Source organism: Capsicum annuum, chromosome 4, assembly GCF_002878395.1.
Source record: "Capsicum annuum cultivar UCD-10X-F1 chromosome 4, UCD10Xv1.1, whole genome shotgun sequence".
Lineage (NCBI taxonomy): Eukaryota > Viridiplantae > Streptophyta > Magnoliopsida > Solanales > Solanaceae > Capsicum > Capsicum annuum.
In genome coordinates this window covers 176,917,203-176,927,693 of record NC_061114.1, presented here as the reverse complement: position 1 = coordinate 176,927,693, position 10,491 = coordinate 176,917,203, and positions in this window count along the sequence as shown.

Here is a 10,491-nt window from a genome sequence, read left to right as displayed (position 1 = left end):
TTCTTGGCTGGTTATAAATCATTAAATTAATAAAGTAACTTTACGAATAATAGAAGGAAACGTAAGGTATATGGAAAAGCAAGTATCCAATGTCATCCCTTATTCCTTTATTTGCAGTGATATTATCGTAAGCACCATCTATATTCAACTTAACAATATCATTAGCAGGCAATTGATGTTTGACAAGAATGATGGTGGTACGGGAAGAAGAGATTATAATATTAACAAGAAATAGAAACCAGCAGCATGCATGATAATATAATTTATGAAAATTAAGGCTAGTATGTTGTTAGACTTAGTGTTATTTCTATTAATCCAAATATTCCAAGCAAATAAAAGAAGTGACTAGAGTTTTTGTTTTTTTGGCAATTAACCGTGAATATACCATATCAGTAAACAAAAACAGCTATTACAACCTATAAAAGGATAAGAGAACAGATTACGTTATAAAAGGATAAGAGAACCGGTTATGTAAGCGTAAGAGGGTCGCGTTCCTCATATGATTCGAAAGAAATGATTTACCACTACATTGATTGATTCTTAAAGTTTGAACCCTCAATGCTCTTATTGCCACATTGGATATGCATGGAAATACTTTTTTTTTTCTTTTATTGCTAATTGGAACTTCAACTTACGTATAATTTAATTGATGGACAATTCAATCCTTAAAATATGCTATAATCTTAGGTGGTTTAAAACTGACATTGACTGGAGTACGGGAAATTTAAAAGTAATGAACTCAAAGTTACTAGTTCAAATTCGTGTTTAAATAATTGAATTCCTTGTGTCACGAAAGACACGCAAAGCTAATTACAGTATTTGAATTCTTTTACATTTTTCAGTAACTGACCGAACACCTATGGGAAAAAAGAAAAAAAAAAAGAAATGAACACAAAAGGAATGTCTAGCTAGTTGTGGTAGCGTAAAAACAAAAACAAAAACAAAAATAAAAATAAAAATAAAAAATAGAGAAGGAAATTGCAGTCAATAATCTTAGAAATTGGTGATCTCGAACATATATATATAGTATGCCTCTTTAATATCAGGATCAATATTTAGAAGATAATCAGTAATTGAAAACTGAATATGCGATTGATTTGTGTAGAAGGAGCATAAACAATAGTGACCAAATTGAAACATCAATCTATAATGCATTTTGAAGAACAATTTACACGACAAAATTCCGACGAATATACTCATAAAAGACTAAATAATAAACAAGAAAAACTAATAAGAAGAAGAGGGATGGACAAGAAAAAGGGTAGCAACCGACATGTTTTTGCCAGAAGTTTGTCAACACTAGCTACTAGTTAAATACTATGAAAATTTGGATATAGCTTAAATAACAATTATATTCCATGATCCTATGAGTGGGTGGTCTTGAACTTAACCTTCGTCTTGTCTCGTCTCGTGAGCAAAACCTTCAAGGGCAAAAGTCAAAACATGTTAATTAAACTTGAAGTTTTCTCGTAGAGAAAACAGATCAAAAAGTCAAGATAACACACCTCCATATCCATTCTCATAAATCACCCAAAACAATTGGATTTTGGGTGCACTTCTTACTAATCAATCACATAATGAATCCATATAGTTCTTAGACTTTTAAATGGGCTTAAGCCCTTTCTAAATTTTCGATCCTCCTGTCTCTTCATACAATTCATCTCATTTTTGTTTCTCTGCCCCCAATGATTTGATTTTGTGTGCTGATTTTGAAAGCATAACCAAAAGGTTGATACACGAAAAGATATAGTTATTTGCAACAAATTTTTATAGTGACAAAAATAAATTGCAATCACGAATAAATATAAAGAAACATGATTTTTTATAGATAAACGATGTGGGTACAAATCTATTCCTCCCTTGATTCTTCTCTCTCGATTTTCTCCGTAATTCGAAGATCGTCAGTAGCGTATTTCTCGAAAGAAGATATATTTGGATTTGAAATGGATTTCTCCATAATTTGAGGTCGTTAGTGGCGTATTTCTTGAACGTAGGTATATTTGCATTTGATATGGATTTCTCCGTAATTCGAGGGTTGTTAGTGCCGTATTTCTCGAAAGTTGTAATATTTGGATTTGATCTTATGACAGAAGGATTTGGAGGATTTGTAGATCTTCTTGATGTATTTGCTTTGCTTATCAAGAAAGGAGGATTTGTAGATCTTCTTGATGTATTTGCTTATCAAGAAGAGAGGATTTTGCTTATCAAGAATAGAGGGTTTTGATCTATTTATGGGGTTTTACTTGTCAAGAAGAGAGAGTTTTGATTTATTTATGAATATCCCATGAATTTTTTGAGATATTGAAGATACCTCTATTTTGCTCTTTAAATAGGCATGATTTAAGGTTTAGGGTAAAATAGCCTCCAAGAACTCCACTGAAATTGGGATTCGTCTTGTAGAGTCATACAAAATTTTGATGTCTACAATAGTTTCTTTCACATTACATCTCATTATGAACTTAGGGATGGTGGCTAGTACGAATTATGAAGGTTTTAATAATGCAAATCAGGTACTTGTTATGCGGGTATCGATAATGTAGGCATTAGCTATTTCATCTTCTACCTCCGCATAAGATACACCAATTTTTTCATAACTTATACATGTATTAGGTATACAGATTTCGAAATTGCAAAATAGACGTGTTAATTTTACTCATGAATAACTTATTTCCTAACTAGCTACCAAGCGTTGTATAACTTATACGAGAATTAGCACATGAATAACTTACTTCTCTACTAGCTACCAAACAACCCCTTAAGGTCTTGAATTAGACCATTTTCGTCTAAATCGGGCATTGAAATGTATATCTGCACTAAAGTTTAAAAAAGATCGATAATTCCCTCATAGAAAAATAAGATATTTAAGTTTTGAAAAAAGATTGATACACCTCTCATCATAGGCCTTTCGAGATAGCTTAGTTGGTTTTAAGGGTGGTTATCTATACAGATGATCCGAGATCGATCCCTCTCCCCCTAAAAAAATCCTGAGTCAAGCCTGTCACATAGGATTTGCCTAGTGTGATTTACATCTCCTATGTGGTTTATAGATTATTAAAAAATGGGTGATTTACCGGGTATGCACAAAGTGCTCACCTGAAGGGCAGAGATTGTAGCGGCTGCCGGTTGTCCTAGGATTCTAAAAGAAACTCTTATCATAGGAAATTGAAATAATTAAGTTGAAAAAGATATTGATAAACCCTTCATAGAAAAAAATGAGATATTTAATGTAGTTCTCCAACTTTAGGGAATTGAAATATTTAAGTTGAGAAGAGATTGATAAACCCTTCGTAGAAAAAAAATGAGATATTTACATCGGGCACTAAAGGGGAGACAAGCAGAGGTACCAACATCAATATTTACATCAATGTTTGCCCCATGACACATAGTCTATAAAGCTGCAAAACTAGTTTGGCTAAACTATGTTAGCACACAAAAACATATATTGATGGTCTAACATATATTTCTCTTCCATACTTTTTAAATTGCTGGGCTTTGATACCATTTGTAGGGGGTGCGCGGATTTAATAGTTCTAATAGATTTATTAGGTTTCTAGTGAATCTATTTTTATTTATGCGTGGATATTTTTTTAATGATTTACTTTTTGTGTAAGATATATTCATTAATTTGTTTGGTTTATTATTTTATCCTGTAGTAATTGCAGAGTTACAATTTTCTGTATAATATTTTATCCTATCTGTACTGTAATGTATATCTAATTCTATATTTTCAATGTTATTTATTATCTTGTGTTGTTCTTCTCGTAGTGAGTTTTTTAAATTATATAAACTATCACATGTACTTTTTTCTAAATTTTCTAAGGTTTTTTCTATCCATATTAATTTTTCTTTTAGATTTTCCATTATTTTTCTAATTCGGTTTCTATAATTAATTTCATTATTTAGATTTTCTTGATTTTCTCTAGTTTTTCTAATATATTCTAACATCTCTTAATCTGAATAATATCCTACTGGGTAAATTTCTTCGTATAACTGTTCTAGACAATTTGTAGTTTCAATTTCGTAGTCTATTACTTTATCTAATATTATTTTCTTAATATCTATAATTTCTATATCTTTAAGTATATATAAGATTAATACTTTAAGATAATCTAAATGATCTATCTTTTAAAATTGGTTTTATTATAATATTTTGTAGTTGTTTGTTTTAGCCTTAGTAGTTTTTGCATATTTTCATTAAGAAATTCTATGTATTTTATATCTTTATTTTCCATGTATTTGTCTATATTTATTTTTATCTGTTTTTCTAGTAACTGTATGTTTCTTATATCTTTTTCTAAAAATTCTATGTAACTTATCATCGTAAGTATTTGTAAGAGTAGTTAGGTAGATATGGTATATAATTTACTCTAGTCATGTAGTCTCTACCAAAAGCTTTTTCTAATATGATTTTTCTTATATCTGCTACTTTTATATCTCTAAGTGTATACAAAATAAGTATTTTGAATTTATCTACCATCACATCAGATAAATAATCATTCATTTTCATAAAATTGCTTTTTTCAAAATATTCCCTTCAACCATGTACATAACAAAATATGGTCATCTTAGCTTACTATATACTAGATTATTCTTAAATAATATGTTCTTCGGTCACTATTAACATGGTAATCCGGATACTTTTTCCCTTAAACAGCGCCTCTACTCTGGTTACTCCCCGCCACGGCTTCTTGCCTCATTGGTTTCACCTTTAGGATGGCATAGTCCTTAGGGATTTTTCTCCGTTTCCTCTTTGTTAATAAACTTCTTAACATATTATTCTTCGAATAATTCTACTATAAAGTAACTAATATGAATTTATTTTATCATATCATGATTGTTGGGAATTATGAATTTAGCTATTCATAATCATAAATAAATATACCTGTTCGGGTAGTTTTGATATTTCTGAGTTTTGTTCCTCCATAGCTTTTTCCATTGAAATATGTTTATTTAATTAACTGAGTAAAGTATTTATTGTGGAATGGAGAGAAAGGTTGCTTCAACGCATGAAGGCTTGCCTTTGCAATGCCTTCTGCTTTCTTTATTTATAGAATGAAAAATAATCTTTACAATCACACGTTTTTTAAAATTGTAAAACTAAAAAACTAAAAAGTCAACAAAAGGGGCTAAGGGGTTAGGCTGCTATGCTACCTACCCTAAAAAGTTAAGAAAAGTTAAACTTTACATAAATGCTCTACATTATAATCTTATCGTAAAAATTTGTACAATAAATAGGTCCAAATATCTTCCGTTGATTTGATGTTGTCGTATCTGCTCCATTATTGCTCCTTATCTTATCTTTCCTTTTGTTGTCGTATCTGCTCCATTATTGCTCCTTTTCTTATCTTTCCAGCTGACATTTTGTCTTCTTGATTTTTATTCTAGATGTACCTCTGGAATAATATTATCTTCTCCATTACACCTCGAACATTGGTGATCTGGATATTTGTGTCCAATTTTTTTACAATATCTTGTTAGCAGTCCGTCTGAAATAAATCCTTTTTTTATTGCTCTTGCGGTAGATTGTTTTTCTGGGTTGAGTAGCGTCATTATCCATTGTCTTACATCTTCCATATCTGCTTGTCGTAGCTCTTTTGAATTTGAGTAAATCATTTGATGATCTCTCGAATAATAGCTCCATATTGGGTTTCCGTTAGTATAGTTATTTGCTAGTTCTTGAATGATCATAGCTAGTCCAATAAGTCGTTTATTTGCATAAAAATCTGGTATCTCAATTCTGGGTATCTCCGGTTGCTGCGTAATATCTTCTGGTATGATCATATCTCTAGTTAATCCTATCTTTACAACTTGTATAACTGGTTTTATTTCATCATATAGTATCTCTGCCGGTGCAGTATAACACTTTATATAAAATAAATTTCCTTTTGTTATTCTTTTGTAGGTGGTGAATATCTTGTATAATTCTTCCATAGCTGTTAATTCTTCTCCGTCTTGAGTATATATGATGTTTAGTAGTCCATAGTCAAAACAGGTTTTAACTAGGCTTGGGTTAGTTTTGGATAGTGCAATTAGTTTGTTATATCCTTGTAATTTTTGGGTTATATAGTTGGTATTTGGTTCTTTGATGTTTGTAGCTCTGGGGTTATGGTTTAGAAAGGTTTGTACTCTGTATATATTTTCTATGTATTTCTGGGCGGTGTAGTTGTAAACTTTTTTGTCTTGGTTTAGGCTATCTCGGTATGTATTAACTTGTGGGGGTATGAATAAGTGGTCTTTTTGTGTTTTTGGTGTAAATGGTTTTTCAAATATTTTATTCATATTTATATTTTGGTATCTTGGTCGATTAACTCCTTTGCTTGTACCTGCAGAAGTAGATTGATAAATGTTATGGGTTTTATGGAGTGTCCCAACGTCTCCTTCTAGCTCTGGAACTTTAATGTCTTCCGATCGACATAGCTCTGCACACTGCTGAGTTAGCTGATTTGTAGCTATAGACTTCAGTTTATCTTCATTAGTCTTTAGCTTTTCTATCTCATTACCCATACTGTCCACTTTCATTGAAAGCGTAGTTAGGGTGTTAAGTATTTTTTCTAGAGTATCTTCTTCTATTATTTCAGTCTGTGTAGCTTTGTCTTGATATGTAATCTGCAATAACATTTTTGTTAGTACTGATCACTTCAATTGTAAATGTGAAATTTAATATATTTAAAACTAGTCTCCGAATCTCTTTTGTTGTAACTGAATTTTGTATTTTCTTTGTTAACCACCAGCGTACCTGTGTATTATCTGTTCGTACAATAAATTTGTTATATACAATATATGGCTCAAATGCTAATAAATATTTATATAATGAACATAATTCTTTCCTATTTATTTCCCATTTTATTTCTGTCTCGTTGAACGTACCTGAGTAGTATCTACAATGGTGTTCTATTTTTGCTGCTTCATATCGATATTTAAGTACTCCTCCGTAACTGTACTCACTAGTATCTGCTTCTACTATATATATAAATTTTCTATTTTCATCTGAAAATTGTAATTTTGGTAATTCTTTACAAAGTAATTTTATTTTTTGAATTTGTTTTTTATCTTTTTCATCATAGTTATATTCTATATCCTTTTTTAATTTTTTCTGTAGTGGTTTTAAAGTTTCTGCTAATTTTGGAATATATTCTCTTACTTGGTTTACTAGTCCTAAAAATGATTGTAATTTCTTTTTTGTATCTAATTCTTCTTTCGAATTTATTATTTTTTGTATTATATGTTGTTGCATTTTTACTCCACTTTTATCTATTTGTATTCCTAAAAATTCTATCTGGTTTTTCATAATTTCAACTTTCTTTTCGCTTAGACTTATTCCCGATTTTTCTATTATATCTGTGAACTGTTCTAATAATTTTAAATGTTCTTCTTTGGTTTTTGTATATAATAATATATCATCTATGTACACTATACAATTAGATAATTGTTTAAAATAATTATCCATAAAATGTTGATATCTACCTGGTGCATTTTTATATCCAAATGGTAATACGTTCCATTCATAAAATACTTGTGGTACTGTAAATGCGGTTAATTCTTTAGATTCTTCTTCTAGCTTTAGGTGATAAAATCCTGATTTACAATGGAATTTGCTAAAATAATTATATCCTTGTATTTGTCTTATTTTTAATATCTTATTTGGTATTGGATAATTATATGTTATAGTTTTTGCATTTAAATTTCTATAGTCAATAACCATCCTACTTTTTCCTCTTTTTTGTTCACTATGTTTATTTACTATAAATGCTGGACTATTATGTTTACTATTACTTTTTTGTATATATTGTTTTTCTAATAATTCATCTATATGCATTTTAAATTCTTTTAAATCGTCAAAATTATATGTTAATGGTTTTTGGGTTATTATGCTATTTTTATCTATTAATTCAATTTTTATAGTAGTTTTATGTTTTTCCCATCCTTTTAATGGATCTTCACTATATAATTGTTCTAATTTTTTCTGAATTATTTCTATTTTATTTATTGAAAATATAGTTATTTCTGTTTTATTTATCGAAAATACTACTAGTTCTATTGTATCTTCAGTATTTTTTATATTTTCTAACTTTTGTGTAATTTTTTCACTCCCTTTTATCCAATCAGTTTTCTTTCTTATTTTATTATTAACTCTTTTTGCTCTTACTTTTTGTTTACATGGTGTTGTAAACCACCAGTCTGTTTTGGTTATTATATGTGGGTATAATTTATCTAAGAATGACATTCCTAAAAGTATATCTTTTGATGTTAATTCATAATTATAAATTTCTTCTATTGTTAATATCTTATCCCATACTTGTATTTTTACATTCCTAGCTTTATAAGTAATTAGGCTTCCTTCATTATTAAATCCTTTAACTATTATTGGTATTTTTAATTTATCCCATTTACTTTCTGGTAAGCAATTATATCTACATAAATTAGCTTCTGCTCCTGTATCTATCATAGGCGTATAATATCTACTGTAATATCCTTCTACTACTATCTTCATTAATACATATATCTTCATTTCATGTTAAGGCTCTTTTTAAGAATAACTTTTCTTTGTTATATGTTAAGGTTAATTGTGTATGTTCTATATTATATGGTTTTACTTGTTCTAACCATTTTATTCCTAATATTATATCTGCTTTTTGCATTTCTTCCTTTACTTCAAATTCTATTTTTATTTTTCTAACTCCTATTATTATTTCTTTTTCTGCTATATTTTTATTATTTATTAAACTTCTTGGTAGATCTGAGCATATATCATTGTCGGTCTTTATTTCTTCATTTTTTACTAGATATTTTGCTATATAATTTTCTTCTTGTCCTGTATTCAAAAGTATTAGATATTCTTTTTCATTTATTTTTCCTGTTATGTAATATTGGTTTAAATTACTTATTGAATTTGTTTCATAACTTGTTCTTTTTGATGAGCTTGATGATTCTGGTTTTTCATTAGCTATTCTTTTCGTTGTACTTATTCTATCATTTACTATTTCTAAATTTTCTTCTGTATCTATGTCTCTATAGGTATAATTATTATAATCTATTGTTTTTACAATTTGTTCGAATGGGCTTTCTATTTGTATTTTGTTAATCTTATTTTTTCCTGTTATTTTATGTTTTGTTGTTAATACATATAGATTTTTACATCTTGCTGTAAATATTTTACTTCCTGGGGTTAATTCTATTCCTGATATTTTCCAATATAATACGAGTGATTTATCTATATTTCTATCTGTTACTGCTACTGAATAATTTGCACTTATTATAAATTTAAATTTTTGATATATTAGATTTCCTTTTACGGCAGTTATTATGCTTTTTTCTATAGGTTTTATAATTCTATCATCTGCTAAATATAATTCTATTGGTGTATCTATTCCTTCTCTAAAACATGCTTTTATTAATATCTCTGTACCTCCAAGGTGTACATATTTTATTGGATCTCCTTTACTTTTTATATAATTTATTTCTTTATTAATTATTCTTTTTGTTAGTAGTAGTATACTAGCTTTGCCTTTTGCATGTCTGCAGTCTATTACATGTTCTTTTTGGCATACTACATAATATTCATCCTTTTTCCTAGTAAAAATATTTTTTATTGTTGGTATTTTAAATATTTTCTCTACACTTAAATCTAATTCTTTTCTTTTTATTTCATCAAATATATTACTATCAAATATTATTTTTTGTTCCGTTCCTTCATCATTTAAATATTCTTCCTTTGTTATTATTTTTATATCTTCTTCAGTCATTTGATTCATCTATTTCACTATCTATTTCATTATCTGTTTCGTTTTCTGAAATTTTATATATACTATCTTCACTTTCTAATTCATAATCTATATAATCTATCTGCATATATTCTGTATTATCTATTTTTATTTCTGATATTTGTTTATTTTTTGGATTTTTAGGTAATTTACAATCTCTAGCTAAATGTCCTAACTTACCACAATTATAACAAGTACATTCTTTTATAGATTTCTTCTTTCTATATGGTCTTTTATGTTTATAATTCTTTACATAATATCTTTTTCTTGGTTTCTTATATTTATATTTTGATCTTTTATATTTCTTATATTTCTTATGTCTTTTTCTTTTCTTATAATATCTTTCTTCGCATCCAAATTGGGGTGTTATTTTATTTTTGCAGCATGCTAAATTTCTTATTAATGTTTTTTCCATTTTTAATTCTTCTCTATATTTTTCACATAAGTTTCTATACCATTGTTGTAAAAATTTTATTCTTGCTCCTAACGTATCTACTATTTTTGCTTCTTCCCAACTTTTTATTATTTTCGAACTAAATGGCTCGGGTAATTTATTAAAATATAATTTTCTTATTTCTTTACTTTCTTCTATACTATATGCTCCTTTGTAATAATATTCTTTAAATGCGCAAGTATATTCATCTATATAACACATATTACATATTGCTAATTTTAACATTAAATTTCTATTTGTATTTTTTTCTTCATTTTGTTCTTCTTCGATTGTTGT